Source organism: Anticarsia gemmatalis, chromosome 3 (genome assembly GCF_050436995.1).
Source record: "Anticarsia gemmatalis isolate Benzon Research Colony breed Stoneville strain chromosome 3, ilAntGemm2 primary, whole genome shotgun sequence".
Classification (NCBI taxonomy): Eukaryota; Metazoa; Arthropoda; class Insecta; order Lepidoptera; family Erebidae; genus Anticarsia; species Anticarsia gemmatalis.
Window position 1 is genome coordinate 5,971,415 of NC_134747.1, and position 24,005 is coordinate 5,995,419.

Sequence of the window (24,005 nt, forward strand, 5' to 3'; positions counted from 1 at the left end):
AGCCGCGTAGCTGTTTCAAAATTAAATTATCTCGAGCAATACCAGGCTTGGGAGTTACGAGCAAATTGCCAGAAAGAATAAATCCATTCTCGCGAATCGGTTGCATGAAAATTGCAACAGCAGGCAATAGCGGCGCGCCAGCGAAGCGCACAATTATAACGAGACGGTATAAATCAGAATGAGTTGTGGCATGTTATTAGGGCTATTCCACCACGAAATAGGAAGACGAAAGCGAGCTCGATGAAACTCGTAAACTGAACCGAGATGTTACTTGCTCATTTTCAACTCATTTTTTGTAGAATGGAAATCTGTGTAGTCGGTATTTCTTACTCGCGTACTGTCAACTAGATCTGCGCCCAAACAAGAGAACAAGCCTTTTTGTATATTCAAATGAATCGAGAACATTACACTTAAATTTTATTGTTTCCTCGAACAAAGCATTAGAATCGCATTAGGAACAGAGCTCGTAGATGTCTTAAAAAACGTTTCTTTGAATTTACCTTACATCGATTGTCAGCGTTTCCTTTTTGATTGCTTGTTAAGTGTGACTGCGTATGTAACTTTTATAATATTTTTGTGCTAGGTTCTCATTTGATATTCGCCGTTAAAAAGGATCAAAAGCTTGGAGAGGCCACGCTTGCCGCCGAGAAATAGTTCCCATGCTCGTGAATACAAATAGATGCTTATGAGGACTTACCTTTTCGCAAATTATCTCCTGGCTACAAGGCGGCAACGTAACCTGAAAACAAAATTTTATAGACAGCTTATTTAGTTTTGGTAGAAGGAAAATCTTCGCATCGGCGGATCGGAGACAATATCGTTGAATGTGATTACTATCATCGATATATCCAAATGGAAAACCACTTTCATAAAAATATATTTTTATAACGTAATTGGGTGTTACACAAAAAGTTACAGGTGAATTGCGTTTATGTAGAAAATCTTTATGACTCAAATATTGTAAAATTGGCATATAATTTAATTACTTAAAATAGAAATAAGAGTTAGTTTATTTACTGGCCATGTACAAAACCAGATTTAAACTTATTGTAGCATGAACAGAGATCGATTTCAGACCAACCGGATACCGATGAACAGCATTCTCCTAAAATATATGCCAAAACGAATATTATGATTTTCTTCGAAAATTTTACATCGTTGTAAAAACTGACACGGTTTTATGAAAATAAAAAATACCTAAGTCGGCTAAAACAAGGGTCATTTATGAGATAGTTTGATATTTTTGGTATTCCCCACAGAGAAATGTAAATGGAACACTGAAATGGAAATTGACATATTTGGAATTCCACTGTGGATGGAAATTTTAAATTGAGTTGGAATCCTCTGTTGAAAACACTCCTATCATAATAATTATAACTGGGTAATATAATATTCTCGACTTGTAGAGCCCAAAAGTTGGCGTTTCTTCATAATTCAACGTAACAAAGGATGAAATACCTGCAGATAACTCAAACCAAACACTTTTTACTACAATCAAATTCAGGTATAAAATATTCATACGCTAATTGCATTTATACAAGAAACAATGTTTATTATACAACGAGCTCAATCTTATAAACGGATGAAACAATACGTTCTTATTGCAACATTTGTACGCTAGTTTACGAAACCATAAAATATGATAAGCATCAGGCAATGAGATTCAGACGGTATCCTATTTATTTGTATTTACGAGCAAATCGAGCCTTGACCCGTAGCCGGGCCGAGACCTGAGCCTACTGATGTTCTTAGGAAAAACAACTTTTGCCAGATAAACACGGCTGAATTCTTTTGTTACGTCACGTCGTGATTTAGTGCTTGTAATATTAACTGGCGAGTTGTGAGAGTCGATTATGAAGGAGGAGTGGAGCGAGTGTAGCGTGTAATCACGGATAGTCGTGTTTAATAAGAGCGGTTTGTCGGTGCGACGGTGCATCGGAGTTGGATGCGGGCGTATTGCCGGTCGCCGCCGGTAAACAACGCTCGTTCGGGCGGCAGCTGCTAGCCGGCTCGCCTGCATGCGACGCGCAATATCCCTCTTACAAAATAAAGGAATTCCCCGCGACAATCGTTCGCCTTCTTTACCCTCACCCGAGAAATACAAACGCACGCCTCCGAATGACTTTACAAAAATTTGCATGGCACCAGCTTTTTTTCTCTATATTTTCACGTTCAGAAAAGCAATTTTTGTACGTCGCCCGCGATACGGAACGCGGGAAATTGCACTCGTTCCTCGGTGAACGGAGAGAACAGTGGGAATGGAGTGGCACAGAGTATTGTGCCGAATAGAGGCGACCGATTGCTTTCGGCCAGCTTTATTGGCCGGTACACTTCTGGAACTTTGATTATGTCTATACCGCACTGTTTTATGCTTTAACTAGGAGCTGGCTTCCTTTACAGAGGCAGATTGTGGTTGTAGCTCGGTTGAGTTGAGCTAAGTAAATACATTACATTGGTACTATTGTACTAGCTACGTATAACTTTTACTGTATATTATTTTCCGGGATGTTAGTTATGAACTTGTGATCTACGGGACAATATTGGTTTCATTCTCGTCATGTAGCGTAGCACGACACATATACCAGTCCACATATCAGTTTCAAGTGAAACTGAATTAAACACAGTTTTATTATGATTTGGATTCAACGCTAGAGTTGGTCTGAAGTTGGAGTTATTCTCCGATGTTGTCGGATTCAATTAGAGAGGCGCACCGACTCGTTCCGCGGTGCCACTGCGTCACATTCTGCCACTGAATTATCTTAATTACCGCAATAAAATAACATCTAATTAATTTTCATATACTATAATTCTTTGAGCTTGTGTATTAGATAAAAGTAATCAAATTACTCATCGACAAATAACCCTTCAACAAATCTATGTTAGGTTACCAATAGTTTATTAGTAGGGAATCATAATCGTAGCTATTACTTCATATCGTGTCAGTGCAACCTTCAAGACGTCTTTTATTATGACAGACAGAATTAATAGTGCAGTTTCGTAGAGCTTTTCGCCTACAATTTTCATTGAGAATGTAACATGTATTACAAGGTAAACATTTATTCGTGTAAAAGCTATCAATATAAACAGCAGTTTTGACACATCTCTGCAACACAGGTGGCTATTTTCTGACCACCGAACAAGATTGTAAATAATAATTTGGAAGAGAAATGATTTGACGTAAACAATTTATTTTTGCTACAAAATTACGGCTTGCGTGTAGTTTATATTTTTGTATCATTCCTAATGCCAACGGCTGAGTTGATTTAAGAAACCAGGTGTTATATAAATCTGATGTTTCGTTCAAATAACATGAAAGTAGGTATTTTAGACGGGTCGTATCGTTAATTTAGAATGACAGTGTTAAATGGTTCGTTATATTTTGTTTACTTTAGTGAATAATTATAATAAATAGGTCGCCGTGCGAATCTCGTCGGAATCGTGACGAGGTCGATCTCGGTTCATGGTGACTGAATACTAATTTGTTGAGTGTAATGAGTCAGTGTGAATGTACCTTTACTCTCTTATGTTTGAGCAAACTTTCATTGTTTACTTCATAGCAGTAACTTTAATTTATTTCGTAAAGTTTTTATTAATAAAACGTTTCATAAATTTTCAAGCGTCGTAAAACCTGGTAAGATATGTATTGCACAGGTAACGGGACCAGTTATCCAACATCTTACAAAACGTCTTACATAAAAATAATTACTAAGGTAATAATGCAAAAAAATTAACTGCTTGTGGATATGTTAACACGAGTAACACTAATTAATCGAGTCATTCATACGCATCAACGCGACTGAAAGTTCTTCTCGAGTTCAAATAAAAAATGTATTTCGTAGTATTCTTCTGAAACTTGAGAGCGAACATTGGTGTAGACGGGCGTATCCGTCACTTAGTGAATCTATGGCGGTCGTATTATTAGTAATGATTTACGAGCATGTCGCCGTCGTTTCGACAGACACACGTTAATGACGCCTGCTGACGAACTGCACTCAATTTTATTTATCGACTTCAAAGTCATTTAAGACCACCGACACACTAAACTAAAGCGAAAATATATTCTTGCAGCTATCCTAATGGTCATTGAATCTGTCAGTTTTGTAGCGAATAAACTGTTCACGAATTTACAGTCTTATTGATTTATGAAAGCGATAAGTAGTTGGAAGACCAGCTATAATTTATAGTTAATGAAAATCTGGACACTAATAGGTGCTTAAGAGCGCCAGATACAGAAATCAGTTCGTTATTGCGTTATTAAAATTTTATTATTCGTGAAGTATAAAATATGTTCATGCATTTTCAGTTAAAAATTTATAATACATTGATAAACAGTCATAGGAACTTCGGGTTTAAGCGTTACTTAAATTTGAGTGACGTATCACTAGCAGTCGTAAATATATTTATAGCGCTGCAAGCTGTATTGTATTGATACTTATTCCTCAATTAAGTTCAAAAGCATGAATATTGCATTGTCATGTTGGCGTTTATAACATTTTAATGGCAGACGTGATTGTAAATGAATGTGAATTTTTAAATTTTAAACTAAAATTAAGTAGTTACGATTATAAAAGTACAGTATTTTTTTAATTTCTATTGTCTATTATCAAAACATGTAAGGCATGTAGGCGCAAAGGTTAACATTAATTAAAGAAATAGTGCCATCGTTCTAATAAAGTAAATCATAAATTCATTCACGAAAATATTACACTAGTGGAATAGTTAGATCAAACAATTTGTCAAAAGTTAAGTGTAGACAGGAACAAAACATAATGAGGGGTTAATGACCGCACACGCAAATTGTGAATGAATCAGTACTAAACACTTAGCGACACATTATTATTTCACGGTAATTTATTAACAACATCAATTTTTCAAATGTCTACGGATCCGTCCGTTCGACTTCCATTAATTTTGATGATGGATGTCAAGTGTGCCGCAACTTTATGTTGTAAATCAATCAAGGATAAATCATGATCCTCACCCTACTTATTTTTATTAATACTTTTCGTTCACTACTCCCGGAGGCTTCGCTACGAGAAAGTCTAGTTTCAATTAACGTCTCCAACTCAAGCGTGTTTCGTTAGATAATGTAATTACCTTTTGATTTGTTCTGAGCGACTCGATTACTCAGAACCGTCCATTGTTCGTTCCGCTACGAAGCTATGTTAGACAATCCACCACACTTAATCTTTTGTGTACAAGTTTGAAGTAGGGATTATGAATTCATGTTCCTAGCTCTGTAACATAAAGTTGCTGGATCTATTCACTCTAGCACCGTATAAAACATTCCTTCAGTTTGTGCGGTAATCTCGAGGACTAGAAAACAGAAATAGGGGGTCCTTTTTAAGACGGCTGTAAAAGAACAAATTGGTGGTTGTATATTGTTCGCGGTAAGAACACTATACGACTAGAGTATGTTAAAAGCCTCATAATAAGACGACGAGGGAGCCTACAAATCATAATAAATTCGGCGAACTTATTAAGTCAGCCGCCAACAAACAATGGAGCGAGTTATTGGCGATATACCCTCGTTTTATCTAACGCCCCCCTTACCACCTCGCAAATGTCCCCCTCCGGGGCCAACAAGTGGAACAATCTACGTTTTATCGGAAAAAGCTCAGAGAATCAAGATATACCAATTAACAGAGGCAAAGAGTTAACAACAACAGATGTTTAATAGCTGGAGGTAGCTCTCAATAATGGCTACAAGAACGGATTTGCCTTTAACTTATTTACAAGCGACGGCTTGCTGATACAACCTATTGGAATCAATTTACTCTAGGCGATATTTTAAATTGAAATTTCTAACGTAGCCCGTGGCCAATCGAACTGCAATGCATTGTTTGCAGAGATTCTTTGATAACGTGTATTATTAGTCATACGTAGTGGTTTGAGTAGCGTGACCTGAGACTTGAAACCGTAGGAGATATACATTACGCGTAATTATCTAGTAATTGGCTCAACTGCTCGCTTTATATGTAAGCTGTGATTTTGTATTATTAATATACTGAATCGTTTTGACAGTGAGAAAACGTGGTACTTAATTTTGGGGTGTAATAATTTTTCCCACATAAGGAAAATGTAGAAAGTTAAAGGTTATTTTCTTAGAAAATAGGCTTTACTTCTATTGGAAGTATACCCAATGTAACAGGTAGAATATGATTGTAGCACAGCCCCACTTAAACCATCAGGAAATTACATTAAAGAAGTTACGTGTATAATAATTCACTTTATCTACATAGACGTAAGTGAATGATGTCACGTTTCAAATTAGTAGGTGTATAAAGAAGACACGGGTTCATTATGATATGAACGTCATCACATAACGGTCGCGTAAATCTGACCGAGCCTCATAGTTGCAGTTGATTCAGTGTGATGTTTTAATTTATGTCGTCATTTGCTACTATTATGCCAAGCTCTTTGCCAGCGCAATTATGCATCGGTTGCTAAATTAGCAGAGCATTAAATTATTAATAAAGGTGACATAGTTCACTGTTGATTTGGTAAACATTAGCACGTAGGCAGCCGTAAAGTGGAACTGTTATAATTGACTCTATTTTCATTTGACGAACAGAAGCGACGCGACGTTGCAAATTATAATGCATGCATAAGCAGATGAACCGTGCTCAAATGTTGGTAGCACTACGAGTATCAAGACGGAAACTATAATTTATCTTGCCGCAACGAGAATTCGAGCGAGTGCAAGGAATTACGATTAAACGCTCTAGTTAATACGGCAACCAAAACCGTCGCTCAAGCGAGTCAGAGCAAACCGGTAATGCGCCTAACATCTCGCAACTCTAAAACAAGAACAAACCATTAAAACTAAGCGAACGAAATCGGATTCAATCTAACAAAATAGCGGCAATTACAATCCCAAACTATATGCCGTAGTGTGTAATGGCCGCCCTTCGATAACATATAAATAGAAGGCTCCGTACGACTCCGCCAATAATAGTCCAAATATCGTTCAATAATGGGACACGAGCGGATGAAAGTGTAGGGCAAACAATAATGGGCGAAGACAGACCGGGCACGTACACCGAGTCGCAGAATTAATCAGTTAGTCACACTTGCGTCGAACTAAGGAAGAGTCGATTAGGAGGGTACCTTGAGGATTATTGAGACATTGGCGGCGGCATGCCAGCTGCGGCCGCCCAACTTGCCGATATTGCCGCCGCGCGCCGCGGACACTCCTGCCCCCAACTTGTTTTCAACTGCTCAAGAATTTCCAGCTCCGACGAGAAACTCTGTCGTTCGATCATACTTATTGGAAAAAGGGTTCTCGTTTTCTCATAATGTTGCCATCGTTGTAGGTACGACTATTAGGATATTTCACTTGTTATATTTTGGAATGGTGCCATGTTCCACTTTATGGGTTGAGGTTATTTATAATATACACAAAAACTTCTAAGATTTCTTAATCATATATTATGTCGGCCATTTGTTACGTTTTCTTTGATAATTTGTGTATTGTAACGCGTGTTCATAGGCACAAAGTTGTGTCAGGCTAGGTATTTTAATTAACAAAGTTGTTTCAAGCGACACGGATAGAGAGCTGATAAAAATTGGCATTACTTTCATATTCGGCACACACACGCGGGCTTAATTGATAGTTCGTTATCTTCCCGGTGACGAGATTATTTAGTTATAAGCTGAACCGGGATACAAGCCGGCTCGCATGTTGTTCACGTATCGAGTAAATTTTATTTGAATTCGTCAGCGTGGAGGGTCACACAGCGCCTACTATTATAACTCGCATTTTATAGGCTTGTTTATGGATGCAATACAATAGCCTCCGGCGTACAGCGGCCGTTTTGCTATTGTTAATAGATAAACTAAAAAAATAAATGAACATAAATTCCTTTCATCTCTCACGCTCGTGTGTTAAGATGTTTTTGTTTCGTTAACATAAAAATATTTTATATTGAGATTAAAATATCGCTCAGGAATTCTTTTGCTTGTTTTTAAATTCTTTGTTGTGAAGTCATCTTTAGTGATTTCGGAACAGATTCCAACTGTGTCAATACGTATTAGTTTGCTTTACGTAGTGTCAAAACGGTTTTGATTGACGAACCGATGATTCGATTATTATATTCAGATTGAGAGAGTTCTTGAGCCGAAACTCATCAACTAGATTCAGCACTTGAACATAAAGCCTTAAAGTGGAGGGGGATGGACGGGCGACTAATGCACAAAGCGGGTTTGTCTGTTATGTTGATTGTTCAAAACAGATTGTAGACGCATAGCGCTGTCTGTCCGCGCGCCGCCCTGCACCGCATTACCTACCTATAGTTGTACTCGTACCTACAGATGATGTCTCATCGATATTCCTAAACTAGTCGATTGATTATGAGACGCGTGTTGTTACTACTAATGCGTTAAGTTTGTTTGTCGTTGATTGTGTGTTTTAGTCTGATTATTAGTTAGTTAGTTATACAAATGTATAGGCTTATTATTCGTAGCTATTACGCGATGTGTAGAGAGAGAAATTGCAAATTATTTGCTGTGTTTATTATTGAAAATAGCTAACAAGTAGGTAGAGCTTTATATGAACCTAATTTCTACACCACGATACGATTTTTGCAAAAGTAAAAAAGGTATTTGATATGACTCTGAACGTGTATAAATTATTAGTATTAGTATTTTCACGACAAATTCAGAACGAAAAGACAAAATTCTGGTCATGATGATTTTAATTATATAAAATTTCACAAAATAGTACGAGTTTTCCCAGCAATTTGGCACATGTACCGTAACAAATAACGATCATTTTATTTCCATACAACATTCAATTAAACTATGATATCCAGCTGATTCTATTTCACAAAGATATTAATATAATTTAATCGCATCGTAAACATATCCGATTGTTTGTTGAAGGCGTCCGAGGTGATTTCAGTGCGGTTATGTGTGATTGTCACGCGATACAAAACTCTTGTGCACGATGATACGATGGCCAGGCGACTGTCAATCACGACGGCTTGATTGGATTTCGATATTGCCACCATTGCTACGTCACTGCGCCAGCCGTCCAGGTGGAACCAAATAAAATATTTGGGACGCCCGACTTTACAATATTTTGTGAGCAGTTTTGTGGGTCACGGAATTATATTTTGATATGTTGCTATGTCATTTTTGATTAGTGAAAACGTTGCTAATTTTACTCAAAATCATTTTCTGACCTATTTTTGATTAGAAAAGGTAGAGCTGAAGAAAAAGGAAAATTTATATTGCAATGATAATGCCTACCTATATCTATGTTTTTTAGAATAAGTTCTATCATTGAAATTGGCGGAATCACAAAGAATGACGTTGATGTTTAAAAAAATAATAATAAGTTCTATCAACATAGTAAATAATTATATAACAAAAACTTAAACATAATAATCCTGTCTCATTTGAAAAGTACATAAATATTTTTTATGTACTTTTCAAATGAGACGTTCATCTCCATCAAACAGTATTTAGCACATCAATAAACTAAGTCAGTTCTATTGGTTTATATTAAGACGAGGTTTAGTTGCAAATCGTACTCAGATCTTAGTCTAGGGTTTATATTGTGGTTTGAGAAAGCGCTGCATAATTGAGAGAGTGCTATTATAATTGGCTCTAATTAATGCTGTCAATCAAGCTTAAGATATCTTACTTCCTATATTTTGAATCAGAACTTTATATCAGCTATACATGTTGTTTGAATATCACCTTTTAATACGAAGTATATTTGAAGAGCGACAATAAAAAGCCGGATTAGCGATATTACTTTAGTGTTTTTAATATTTTATCAAAATATTAGAAAAAGGTACTCACAGTTTATCATATTTATTTTTTAATTTTTCTCCACAAAGATACATAAAATACTTCCTAACATTGTAGCTGTGTTTACTAGAAACGTAGGGTTTAATCGCGAGTATTTAATATACTTTTAGGTACCAAAAAATGTGTTCATTTTATTATCGAATTGTATTATAGTATCTTGCGACCGTTTTGCAGGTTTATCTTGTTCTTTCTCCGTCGATGACGCAACAACCCTATAAGTTAACGCTGTAAATATAAAATCAATGCCAACGTTAATTTAGTTGCCGCACCGGGAATTAAGTTACATTTTCCGTGGTTGAAAAACGATGTTTTTCTGCAAAGCTTACCGCTATGTCACCGGATATTTTCCACTTTTTTTGAGTTGTTTTTATTATGCGATTAAATAGATATTTTAATATCCACACTTTTAAAAAATATTATGGCTTTATCAACATTTTAAAGTTATAATATCAAAACGTACTTATTTCTTTTTAAAATGTCTTGTGCATTACAACGTGAACGTATCTTACAAAAGTTTCAAATCTTACAAAGAAAGCCGCTTTAAACCAGTACAATGCGCTTAAACACACGCACGAGCATATGAAAACAAATCCTTTCTTTGTGTTGATTCCTCGAAGTTGCGCTTAAGTAACTGATACAGGCTTTAGTTTCAGTCACAGTTACGTAGAAACGTTGCAAACTATACCCTAAGGTGTTACAAACAACTTATAGTTTTAAAGTTAGTGTAGTGCAACGCATCGTCGGACTGAATATAATCGATGCGGCGGTCTTGTGTGAAATAGTATGTAGGAGAGCTATCAATAACGGGGAGCCGATACTAAGTGCTCGAGACATTGGCAGCTTAACGTGCTAATATATTGAGCAGCTCGTTTAAGATAATGCGCGCACGCCGCCAATTTTAGCATCAGCTGGCAACTTGTTAAGAGCTGCTGCACGTTTCAGGGTGGCTGAATTTCTGCTGGTGCTTCGCTCATACGATGAACTAGTGCACGTGTCGTGAATATTTTACCTAGCCTTGTGAATAAACACTCATACTATTTGTGGACTTAATTAGTGTAGCTTCGAAAGTGCTTAATTATGTTAAAAAAGTGCTAATTTATTTGTGTTTGCTTGCGCAAATAACCTAATTGGATACTAGGTTTTTATTTTATTGTTTCTTTTTACTTGAATATTTAATGAGTGTTATCTATGATAGGAATGAATATTTGAAATGGAAGGATGATACCGTTTAATTTGGTATAGAGGTGTTGTCGGCGGCGGGGAAGGTTGCGGCTGCTCCCGACCATAACGTTCCACGCCGAGTCCGAGACCAGGTTACAATTACAGATGTATTATTTATCAGACGGCAAAGTGGGGGCCTCGTCCGGGAAAAGGAATTGATTTCTGCATAATTTAACACCAAAAACACCTCCCAGAGACCTCTCTCTAGTACTAAAAACAAAACATTCGTTTGTATTTTACTACTTTCCTCGGAATAAATGCATTTTTTATGTTCATATACGCACTCCTTACGAAATGAGGGCGAGTCGATGTGGCGTGCTGGTGCGAGATTTTTTTGGGACCTCATAGGTTTCATTAAACAAATATTTTATTATTTTTTACAACGTGGAATAAAGACTGGTTAATTTCCTTTGACAGGCCATGTCTAATATTTTATTCAAAAGAAGGTTTCGTTAACATAATAATTAAATGTGCTTTATGAATATAAAGTCTTAATCAAAGTCTCGTAAATAGCATGCCATCAAAAACATTCTGTAAAAACCTCAAGTCTCGCCGTAAAAAGTTGTGAGATCTATATAATACCAAGTCGATTAATCTATTTAGTCTCTACTTAAAGGACCTTCTGTCTTAAGTTATTACGTATGTTATTATCATGCCAATTTAAAAAAAATACCTCTAAAACAAATAGACCGACCTGGCCATCGCATGATTTGATTATTAGTATGTATCACACTACACAGCACGACGAGAAGTTAATGCTCCTGAAATGTTAATGGCGAATTTGTGTTTTCTTGCGATGACCAAGTCGATCTATTTGTTTTAAAGGTATTTCTTTTAAATTGGCATGATAATAACATACGTAATAACTTAAGACAGAAGGTCCTTTAAGTAGAGACTAAATAGATTAATCGACTTGGTATTATATAGATCTCACAACTTTTTACGGCGAGACTTGAGGTTTTTACAGAATGTTTTTGATGGCATCTCACTTCTTTTTGTAGAGCGAATAGAGCAAACATAAGTCCGATTTGTATGGAAAGCCGTATTTTTTTCAAAATTCAACTTATTTTCCTATGGGAATGTTGTTCAGTTTCATGGGCTAAACACCCTTACCCACCCTATACCCCCTCCCGTGATGTCTCATATAGTAGATACATATTTACACTTATTTATTTTATTTTCTACAGAAATAATAATTTAATTCATTAACTGCAAATGTAACCTTGTAATCTTATACATTTATATGGGATTACAAAGTTATTGTTGCAGTTAGTGTATTTAGAAAACTTGACCGAAATTAGAATATATTGAATTTTTCCCATGATTAAGACACTAAACCCTACTTGTATTCTAAATTTTAAGCTTCTAAGTCTGCTAGAAGTACCTTAGACTTTTGATGATCGGTGAGTCAGTGAGTCAGTGAATCAGTGAGTGACAAAATTCAAAATTTTAACAAGTTGTCATTCTTAAACTACTGGTTCAAATTGACTGAAATTTTAAATATACCGTGTTTATACAATGACTGATTAGTTGCTGAAAATCCAGGCTTCTTGTTTTATCCACTACGAAATTATAGGGGTGTCAAAAATAGCCCGAATTGCTTCGAGAAAAGGATGTTACGGCCGTGCCGCTTTTTTTTTGCTCGACTTGCGGGGGCACTTCCGTGCCCCCAGATAACTTTTCCTAGTATTCTGCTCGATATACATTATGCATATTAATTAGTTGCGCCTGAAAGGGACGACTCTAAACCAACAAATAAGAAAAATAATAAATCTTGGAATATTTTACTTTGAAACACCCACTTTTATGTCGTGGTTAATTAAATCAAACTCATTTTGTATTATATTTCAGTCGCGTCGATTATTTTAATATTTAAATACAAGGTGACTTTTGATTTGATTGGCATCTTTCTGATGTACGAATTAACATGCTGTACTTGGCAGAATTAGCATAAAAAACTTATGTCATTTAAATTACTAATTTAAACAAACATTAATAACATCATCTACCCACGCTTATCACGCTTCTATCAGAAATGTTTAGTAAATATATAGCTTGTTATAACATTATTTATGAATGTGTTATTTTCTTACGCTTTTTAAGCCTTTATTGCGTTTTTTGTATATTGCTACCAATCTAACGACTACCATATGCGGAGTCTGAGGTTAAAAGAACGTCATTGAAGCCAAGGTGATTCTCTAATCGTATATTCTAATCAGTTCTTTTTTTGGTAAAAACGATTGCACGTGGTATGAAAGTGATTAAAAAAAGAAAATATAAGTTCACTTTGCAGATAGTAAATGAACTAAATAGGAGACACGAGGGAGAAGTACAATTAGGTGAACTTTTAAGGCTGAGCACGATGCGCCTTGCAGTAGTTACAGCATCAGATTGATTAGCGGTGTGCAGACAAACACGCGGGTGCCACCGGCTTTGTTGCCGGACCGGGCTGAGTCAGATTCTTGTAGGTAATTAACCGTTGCTATAAATTAGTGGTCCGGGCCGGCGCCGTCGTCCGGCGGGCCTCATTGCGGATGCGACGCACGGCCCGGACACCCAAGGATGCGGCGGCCAAACATTGTCACTGCACCGCAACTCCAGCTGTGTTCGCTAGTTAGTGCCCGCCTGCCCACACTACACTACGTGCTGAAATATTGCCATTGTTACTACTAACTAAGGACTGACACTTCATCGCTATTCGATAACTACCTCACCCTTGTTCCTCGGACATGTTTACGTGTTTCATATTAATACCTGCACGTTAACTTTATTATTCACAAGTCTAGAAAGTTTCCACTGTTATATGATCACGCAGCGCTCGTGTCGTTACCGTTTTCATCTCTGGAGAGTTATTATAGTAGAAAACAATCGTAATTTTAAGCTAGTTTCTCTTATTTTATAGGTTTTCTTGAGACAAGTTGGAGCAAAAAAGCCGAATAGTGAAAACAAACAACTAGTTGTTTACGAGTTTCCAAACTCCATAATATCAAACAAATAAATTTTATCACACATCCGGCAATAGCGAAAATAGTCAGTTAAATTATGGGAGATCTTTTCGAAATTATAGTAACTTATAATAACTTTTTATATATTTAGGAATTAAGATATTATAAATCGATACACAGAGGATTAGAAAGTAAAGGCGCATTATAATTTAAGTACTTATTTAACTTAACGTATGTTGAAATTTGTAATTGTCCTTGAATATTAAAACAAATATTTATCTTCGAGTATAAACATAGAAGCATGAGAAGGTTACTGCGTAGGAAGTCAACAATATTAATAAAGATCGCATTGCCAATAACATAATGTTATAAGGAATCCAATAAAGCCTTCTTGTCGGTATCACGTTTCTAATAATGTCTTAGTATGTGCTAGAATAAATCATGTTGTTAATATAAAACATATTGCAAATGCATGTCACCGCGGCTCTACTATGTAGTTGGCTCGAGGTAATCGCTCCAGCTCACGTATCTGATGGAGTTTCCAAGCTTCCAAACTAGTTGGACTGTTGTCGGAAACTTCCGACGATGCTCGGTGCAAGGTACATGTTCCAACCTGTTCCGATAAGGAGGAGGATTCGGCCCTAAATCCTAACGCGCGCCTCCATCTGTCTAGGTTAACAAAATACCTACACTCTGCTCAATTAAAACTTTCTCTATGGACCATTTTTGTACCCTTTCCGTTTAAGTAATTGCGCGACGTTCGCGAGTGTCAGGGGCTGTAATCTTACATTTATTATTAGGTGAATTAGTGAGACCGTCACGCGCCGAGACGTTGTTTTATTCAATGTCTTGAGACAACTTATATGGCAGACCATTACCTAATTGAAGGCTGGCTCGTCGTGGCACCTCAGCCAAAGTGTTATTGCAAATGCGAGTCACGACACGGCGTGAACTTGTTGTCGCGGGGGTGTACGCGGCGAGAGGGGGTCGCGGGGGGAGGGGGTGGTAGGTGTCACGTGATGGGGAGCTGCGGCGTCCCGAGCGTTGTCGAGGCCATGAGACTTATGAGGATTACGGGAAAATGTGTATTCGATGACATTTTTCGGGGCCGTAGAAAAAGATGAAATATAAGGAATTGTAAACGTGACCGGAATACTGTATAAGGCGTCACCTATTACCGGTCTATGCGTTCTTTTCGCGGTCGGGCGGACGAGTGCCGATGAAACCGAGCGTGACGTTCCATTCCTGATATAAAAATGTAAGTATGAAAAAGCTTTGTTAAACGCGACTTGGCTTCGGCGAAGTGGCAAAGTTTGAAGTGGAAAACTTTTCATGGAAAAATCTTTGCACAAAACGATTAAATTTTAAGGCTATTTGTACTGTTTTAAGCGCCGCCGAGGACGGAATGCCTCGTATAATTTATTTTGCTTATTATATTTAGAAACAAAATCCCTCACAGATCCGACTCGGTTAATTGACCGCAATTATGTAAATGTATGAACTTAATCGAATAACTTGCTTAACACTCGTGATGATATTATCCAATATAGTGCAGAGTGCAGACCTCGTAGTCTTTAGAGAAGATTATTTTAATGAAATAATTGAATGAGCGCGAGTACGGTGGACAGTGGACGCTGGCTGAATCGAGAGCAGCCCGCTCCGTGCTCCGTTGTGATTTCATTTAGCTTCCAAAATATCTTGGCCTTAATACCGTGTACAACACTGAATTAATTAATACCTACATAAAATCTTGTCTCATCAAAACCTCAAATTGGATAAATCGAAAATCAATAGATAAGATAATGGTGACATAGACAGTGGAGTCGGCTGAGACGCGTCGTAAGTGAAGATCTTTCACGCAGATAAGGAAAACAAGGATTGTTTGTCGACCGCGAGGTTCCCTGGGAACATTTAGTGCGGACTTGGACCCTCGTTACAATCAGCGCTGAATTATTTACCAGGGCCCAGCTTACTGGCCCGAATTGATTTCTGCATAATTTACACGAAAGGAAATGTTAGAACCGAGACATAAAAACTGCGATAAACCGGAGACCACCTGAACGTATGACAATGCGGAAATTGAGTTTAAAAAATTAAAATGTTTGCGTGCTGAGTGGGCGGTAGCGGAATGATCGGACGTCTGAAGATAACTATTAGATAGTTGAATCAAGAATGAGGGAGGCAAAAATAAAATCAGTACAGGTTGGTATTAGGATTCAGTGCACGTAGCGTATCGGAGGTTTCGGCGGAGCAAGTCGGGGTCTGCGGCGTCGGCTACCGCAGTGCGCTCTCCGCCGACCGACTGAGAGATAGCTATTCGTGCCTGTTCTAAGACAATTACCGCTACGTAAACGGAAAATTGTTCGAGAGCTCTCTCAAACGTGTTTTCTAATCTTCGGAGAGCGGGATTGAAGGGGGAAAGAGATGCCACTTTTACATTTTTAACGTTCGAACCAGATTATTCGTTTTTACGGGATCGTTCCACTCTTGAAAGGATAAAACGAAACCCTTATCATATCGTGAGAGTTGTTAATGTAAATATTACAGATATAGCGTTTTTATACGCGGTGAGTTCAAATTGACCGGTTTTATTGTGAGAGACTTTTGAATAAAAGATTTCATAATAGCCGCGCGCTCCGCTACGGTATCTCATTCTCATAACACCAGTATCGAATAATGTGCACAAAACAATGAATACACTAGCAGTGTGAACAATTAATATCCAACACAATATTTTCACAAAGTTTCACTTCCGAAACTACGTCCCGTGCCATTCGGAACAAAGTCACTCCTACAGACTATTTTCCGGACCATAAAGTACGCGAGGAACAGCGAGAGAATGAACATTAATGCGTTTAAAAATATTCACATTCTCATCGATATTCAGCCGTTTGTCGCGGTTGCATCCGATTTTTATATAGCGAGGTGGCGGGCAGGTCGTGTTATCGTGTTGACTCCTCGTCTAGAAAGTTACAACGACACACTCGAGCGAGTTGTTAAGTGTTGTTAGCACGTGGAATCTCACTGTTGTGTCACGGCTTAATCCCTGAATCACGGTGTCTCGCCCGGGAAACATTACCGCCACGTAAATAAACACGTTAATTGATCCAATATAATAATCGTTTCGCCAAACCACGATCGCAAACATCTCGATGAGTAAATGAAGTTGGCGTCATCAATGTTTATGCGTATAATCCTATTTGTATTGCTAATATGGTGAATGTGGAGATATGTTTGTGTGAGGAATTCATTGCGTTAAATGTCTGAGTGTGGGCCATTAACAATAAATCCCGTTGTTTGTAGCTCCTCCCCGGCGGTCGGTCCACGCCCCGGCTGACGTTAATCAGCTTCCTCCTCGGATATCTAGATTATACGTCTGTCTAGATAGAGCACTACTTTTATTTCTCTGAAGGCGAGGTCAACGTGAGCACAATCCTACTTCAAGTGTCCGTGGTTGTTATTAGATTTGCTTCGGAACTATTTTTAAAAACTGTTTCCAACAGTATTTTATTTAGAAGAAATATGAAATGTTCCGACGCGTTCTATTAGTTCTTCAGAACAAATGCCGTAGTATTTAATCACGTATAAGTAAAATGAAAACTTTAGAAAACCTCGGTGCAAAAGATTCAGCTTTATTTTAATCAGTATTAAAAACTTGTTACATCCTAATTCTCACTAAAATGTTGGTATGAGCGAACAGAACATAAACTTTAAACTCGGAAAAACACAGACGGCCACAAGCTAAATTCAAGTTGTAGGGAAAAAAGTAGCTAAAACTGAAAGCAAAACGTTAACTCGGTTCCGTAGCCGAGAATCTCCGGGGAGCTGTTTTTAAGCTGCACGAAACATAAATTTTACAGCTCGTTTAAGTTTAGCTCATTATTTCATTACTCGCATTATCTACTTGCGAGGAGCTCGCAGATTGTTGTTCTACATGGATCCTGATAGCCGAGCGTCATACATTTTTAATACCTGCTATGCATTAATTAGCGCCTCTCGACGTCCCCGTCAAATGTATTCATAATGAACATCGGTTCAAAAACTTAATAAAAATTAATTATTTATACGTCAAGTTTATGAAACAAAACCGGAATTTAATAAGATGTACATTCATAACGTCCACCCGAATGCTTTGTGAAACTATTTTAATTGCGAGTCTTGGACCTGGCTCGTGTGGCAACGTTTCATTTTTCTAATTATCTCTCGTTTTCATATTATAGTTTGCAGATTTTTTTTTTAATTACAAGCTTGCAGAATGTTTAATATCAATTAAGCGGGGCTCACAGCGGTAATGTAAAAAACAAAGCAATCCCAACGTTTTTCTAACAAATCTTCCTGTAACGGCGTCTCGTTTCTCTGTTATAATAACGCTATTTCCATAAAAGCAGCATGGTTTACATATAGCCAACGTGTGATGGCACAAACCCGTATCATTGTATGGAAAGCGTCTTGACATTCGAGTCACGTTTAATATTTCTTATTTCCTTTGTCTCATTTGTCCTCGAGTCAGAATGACATCAAGTCTTGTATCTGAGTGTTTTTTGTTCGAATTTCTTGGATTGGGATTTTTTACTTACGTTTCAGTCTTATAGCTATACAATTCGTGCGATCTAATATGATATGTAGAGTCATTCTCAATTCTATCTCAGTAAGAATTTTCGCTGGCGTAATACGGTAGACAAACACCGGCCGCAGAGTTTTCTACCTTCCTTGCGGCCCCATTTGCTACGACAATTGGCGAAGTTAAACGTGGCCTAGATAAAAAAGGCTCACTTATACTAAATAGAGTCCCCCCGGTGTACCCAGCAAATATCGGCGCCTGATGGGAATTCTTGATGTCGACTGGACCACTAACTTCTTTAGCTTATCTAGATTAGATCAATCTCTTCCCACGCAAATACTACGTTTTTTATTCTGATGGAGTTTGGGGTGGTATTCATTCATTAATTTGTCCGTCATAAAACCAACGTTACTTACTATGCTTGAACAGAAATTGTAAATATTTTTATATATTAAACGGACCGTATGTAGAATCGCATAGAGGCGAACTTTTCGTTGTCGAGACAGGGATCATAAGTTATAAAACCTTTTAGACGCAGGTGAACCCGCAGCATTAAAAATCTCATTTAGTGGATACAATCAGGAGCGGGCACCTGGCGGGTCGCGTACGCACGCGGCCCGGCTCCCTTTGGCCCTATATCCGGAGTCATTCGTACGCATACATGTAATATGAGTAAACGCTTTGTACATTTCACCGGTATTGCTTCCATTTGATATTGGATAGCAATTTATTTATCATACATATTGCGGCTGGGAGCGGGCACCGAATCTCGCTGTACAGGCGTCTTTCTTTCTGCGGGGAATCAGGAATCGAATACGTGTGGGGAATTCCATGCGTACCTGACGGTGTCGTTTAACTATGTTCATAGCAATACACGTTTTAAACATATGTAGGTCAATTGATTTTATCGTCTGGAAACTTTTGTGTTGGGTTCATCGGGGACTCAACTATTTTTGCAAGTTGTGATTTTTACAATACCCATGAATTTTATGTTGACTATTTGTTCAAACTGGAAACCATGTTTGTTAAATTCGTTTATAAGTCAAGCCAATTTAAGTAAAGAGCACAAAAATAATACTTTAGTTCCACTCATTTATTCAATAGTACGCTCACCAGCCATCAACGGTTTCGAATTTACTAAAATGATTTTGAGAAATATTGCGTTCAATGTCTGTCACATTGAACCAAAATAATTAATTTAAACTATGGTGTAAAATGCTGTGCCATTTTATTTCATATTTATTTTATTTAACTCATAGACTTTAGCTTATTATCCTGTACAAATTCTTTCTGGCATCCAATTTATTAACGAAATGATTTAAACGTCATTCCTGCCATCAATTATTTATTAAATAATCAACATTACTGTAAAAACGACTGTGGATTTAAAATTAAGAACAATTATGTAATATTAATTGGCGTGATAGTGATGAATGGTAATGTTTAATTAAACGCGGCATCGTGCTCGTGACCCGTGCGGTGTCTCGATAAACTGTCCCGCCATTCATTATGTTCATTAAATCAGATATTTCATTAAATGAAAACTGCCTTTCTACTTGTGTTGCGAATTCTCGCGTTTGATACCCAGTTAATACTGCCTCTTTACTTTATCACTGCTGAAGTTCTAAAAGCATTCTACAACAAAGTGACTGTCGATGCTATTTTTAAATTATGTCGATACAGTATAAAATAACTTCAATTCCAGAATAGCTATTATTCGTTCTAAAGCAGTAACCATTAAAAACAATTTTATAAAAATATGTTAATCGAAAACCATAAATCTTGGGCCACATTTAACTGAAATAAGTACGCTCGCGACCGCTTTAGGTTTCTGATCGTATTTAAATACCGACGGAACCATTTGCAGGCGGCAGTGGGGACTTTATCGGAGCGACTCCATCATCACAATAACTCGTTCAATAAGTGCGCCACAACATCGGTAATATGGTTTCATTTAGAAAGATGCAAATGTCGCGCCGCCGGCCACGCTCCACCGAACGCGATATTGCGCCTCCGTGCCACTCCCCCACCGCGGGGAGGGAGCCCGTCTTACACCTCGCCACACTTCCTCACCTCGACTATCTTCACTTTTAATCGCTCCCTCGAGAATTTATTAAAAATCGTGCTCGATTTTACCTCAACTACCAGAACAAAAATTTCAACTTATTTACCATTTGAACGAAGTACGACCACATAAAAAACTCATCCGTCGAGCGCACCACCCGTGTTTGCACTCACTCAGACTTTGGAGAGAATTGAAAGTTTATAATTCTTAAATCTTTGTTAAGACGTTAAACGTAGGTGTACCGAAACGTAATAATTTAAAGAGTTAGTCGTTCAAAATGTCGGTGAAGTTGTAAAAAGTTCATTTTGTGAATTCCACACATTTCTACTGGGAAGTTGTAGGTTTAAGTTGAAATTTATGCCGTGTGAGTGTTCACTGTGTTAAGCAAGAAGGAGGAGTCGTGAGTGGCGCATACATCACGCAGGACGTGGCATATCGCGACAGAGCGTATGCACGCCGACGCCGTTAACCGCTCCCGCTCCCGCGCCCGCGCCCGCCCGCACCCGCGCCCCGCCTTGTTCGACATGCACATACGCTTTGACTCCCTTTATCACTGTTAATAAATAATAACACGCTTAAGTGTACAACGTCCTTCGAGTGTACTTGCATCACCTCGCATTTATAAAGCTGGTAAGCTACATGTATCCACTACTTCTTGGTAAATATAGAGCAGAGATTTTCCTCAGACAAAAGCTACTCAATAAACAAACAAAGTAATATCGCGAGCTTATCATACAGAAGCATTAGTATAACTCATTTCCTTTGTTCTGTCGCAAGTTGCGAAGAAGTATCTAAGCTCTGTTTTTCCGAGGCCACCATAAAACGAAGATATATGTGGTAAATAGCGGCGTGTTTGAAAACTCATTCGTCTGTCGAACGTTTGACTTAGAATTCCTAGTTCAGGGCCATTTACATTCCGAAATGTGAAAAGTCATGCTCAACGAATGCGAGTTCCGTATCTTGGGATTTTCTAACTTCACGTGCTTTCGTTATTTCCTGGTCGGCGCTCCCTTCGGTCCGAATCAGTCTCGGGTTCGTTAAGGAACTAATCGGCTCATTGTGCAGCAACTGCACTCTGACCTCGTTCGATCTACACCGATAGCAGATACGTTCCTAAATGAAAATTTAATTTGTAATTCGAGCGTTAATTCCGATAGTAGTGTGAAATACTGTAAACTGCACTTGATGTTGCGCAGGTGCTCGCAATGTGCTGCACTCCGTGTAAAAATGCGACGTGATCTCAGGAACCTCCATTTGCTAATCTATTCAATTATTTCTCACCGCTACGACCTTGCTATTGTAATATTAAAGCTTTTTGTTTACAGCGGCTTTTTGAAAGTTTATAATAATTGTAGAATTCAAGTTCACTGGTAAAGGACAACAGTCATCGACAATGATTCGATGATGCTGTGTTCTCTACTTACCAATTTAAATGACTTTTATACGTTTGTTAGTTGTAATCATGTTTTTGATGAAATTGATGAGGCATTGAGATGAGGCGCCCATAGCCAGTTGCGCTCACCGGTTGGTAAACGATCTGTGGGTTAAGCAACCCTTGGCGCGGTCACTCTATAGATGGGTGACCGCATAGTGGTATTTCAACTGGGCGTCTCCGTGCTTCGGAGGGCACGTTAAAAGTTGGTCCCGGTTGTTGTCAACTACGATAACAGTCGTTAAGCCATGTCAAAGGCCCACGGGCGGCTTGAACAACTTTGATACTAGGTTGACCACTAACCATACGATAAGAAGAAGAAGATGAAATTCAAGTGTTTTTAATGTCTAAAAATATCAATAAAATTGCACACATTAATTTAACAAATGTATCCGCATTTGAATCATACTTTGTCATATTGTTTTCATATTGCAGAATTAAAAAAAAAAAATTCAATGGTTGATCTCTAAATACGCTTAAAACTATGATCCTAATTACCATATTGTACAGTATAGCGCAGTTATACAACATTGTGACATAGTGTAATAAGCAGATTGGTCATCACGGTTGAGTGCGTAAAGTACACAGAGAAATGTCGCTGCCCTCCCGCGGCTTTAATCTCTTTATCACTTCAATAAGCCCCTCAAAATTGATGGGGTTGTATTGTTCATTTCCAACTAAATATTCAAATTATGCTAAGTAACTTATTTAGCTAACCCTATAGAATAAGAATTAGATTACGTTCTCTGTAACTAAACATATAAAAAGTAGAAGAAAAACTCAATTTACAAAAAACCTCGCCAAGTACCACAAAGTATTTTACAGCGCGCCTATTTTAAAATAGATAAAATTTTATGTAATTTGAAACAAAGCCGGGTGTAGTGAGCCTTCACGTCACCGACGTTATAATACGATCGTGGAAGGAGGTTTTGGCGCGCAGTTAGTAATAAAAACTTTTGTAATTACACTCATTTAGGGCAAGGAACCCGTCGTTGACGCGGTGTCGTGCCAAAAACGGCAATTATTTTTATAACACCACCCAGGCCAAGTTCTCTGATTCTTTCGTGACCGTCGACATATACACTTCGTGTTTCGTGGGACACAGTATATAGTATAGGTATGCGCGCTTTTGGTGACTGCGGTTACCAGTTAACCACTCGGATTACACCGCGCGTCTAATGTTGCACATATTTTAAGTCTAACTTTACTGTCTTTGATAATGAAGACTAATTTTATGCATAATGCCAACACATTATCGGGGGTAAAGTTGCTTATAACATTTTATTTCATAAAATTCTCTGTAAGTCAGAACGCTGACAGAAGTACTTACATCTAAAAGAAATTGTAATATTTTATTTGGGACAGATGTTTTACACATTTATTTTGTTTAACATAACATTTCGAACATCTTCTCGAGTCAGCCTCAAAAGCAGAACGAACATGAGTATGTTATTAAGGAAACCAAATAACAAAACAAGGGAGAGGAAAAGCGTAAACAAGAATCACAATTTGTAAATAATTTGTTCAGTAAAATTATAATCCTTGTCCGGACATGGGGCGCGGTGTCAGCCAGTGACAAGCGTCGACTTGGCGGGGCACGACTCGTAAAAACTTTTCTAATTATGTACATTTTGTAGCTAAGAAGCGCGGGCACTCGCACCGCATTATATTTTCTAGTTAATTTGGCGGATCTGATGTGAACATGGCGTCGTATTACGGCTGAGAGCGCTGCGGGTTCGTAACGCGGACTGATCTCCGGTGTTACTTACACAACCCAACAAACTTAAATGGAAACACTGATTCGTTGGAAGATAAACCTCACATGTCATATCCCTGTATGTACGTCTCCTACGTGTTACTATGTGTGTGTGCGTGCTCAACTGTTTTTTGGTGAAAATAAGCAAATATGGGATGATATTTCATCTTTGATAAAGTCAACTGTGTTTTAATAAAGTGCATTAT

At 37.9% G+C, this 24,005-nt stretch overlaps 1 protein-coding gene across 1 annotated transcript in view; it reads right to left on the bottom strand.

Annotated features, from left to right (window-relative positions):
* The window catches only part of mbl (splicing regulator muscleblind), a 228,005-nt gene that overhangs the window by 137,606 nt on the left and 66,394 nt on the right, over positions 1-24,005 (bottom strand). The window contains exon 2 of the mRNA XM_076135994.1: positions 698-739. The gene's annotated coding sequence lies outside the window, so the exon portion shown is untranslated. The remainder of the gene's footprint in view (positions 1-697; positions 740-24,005) is intronic.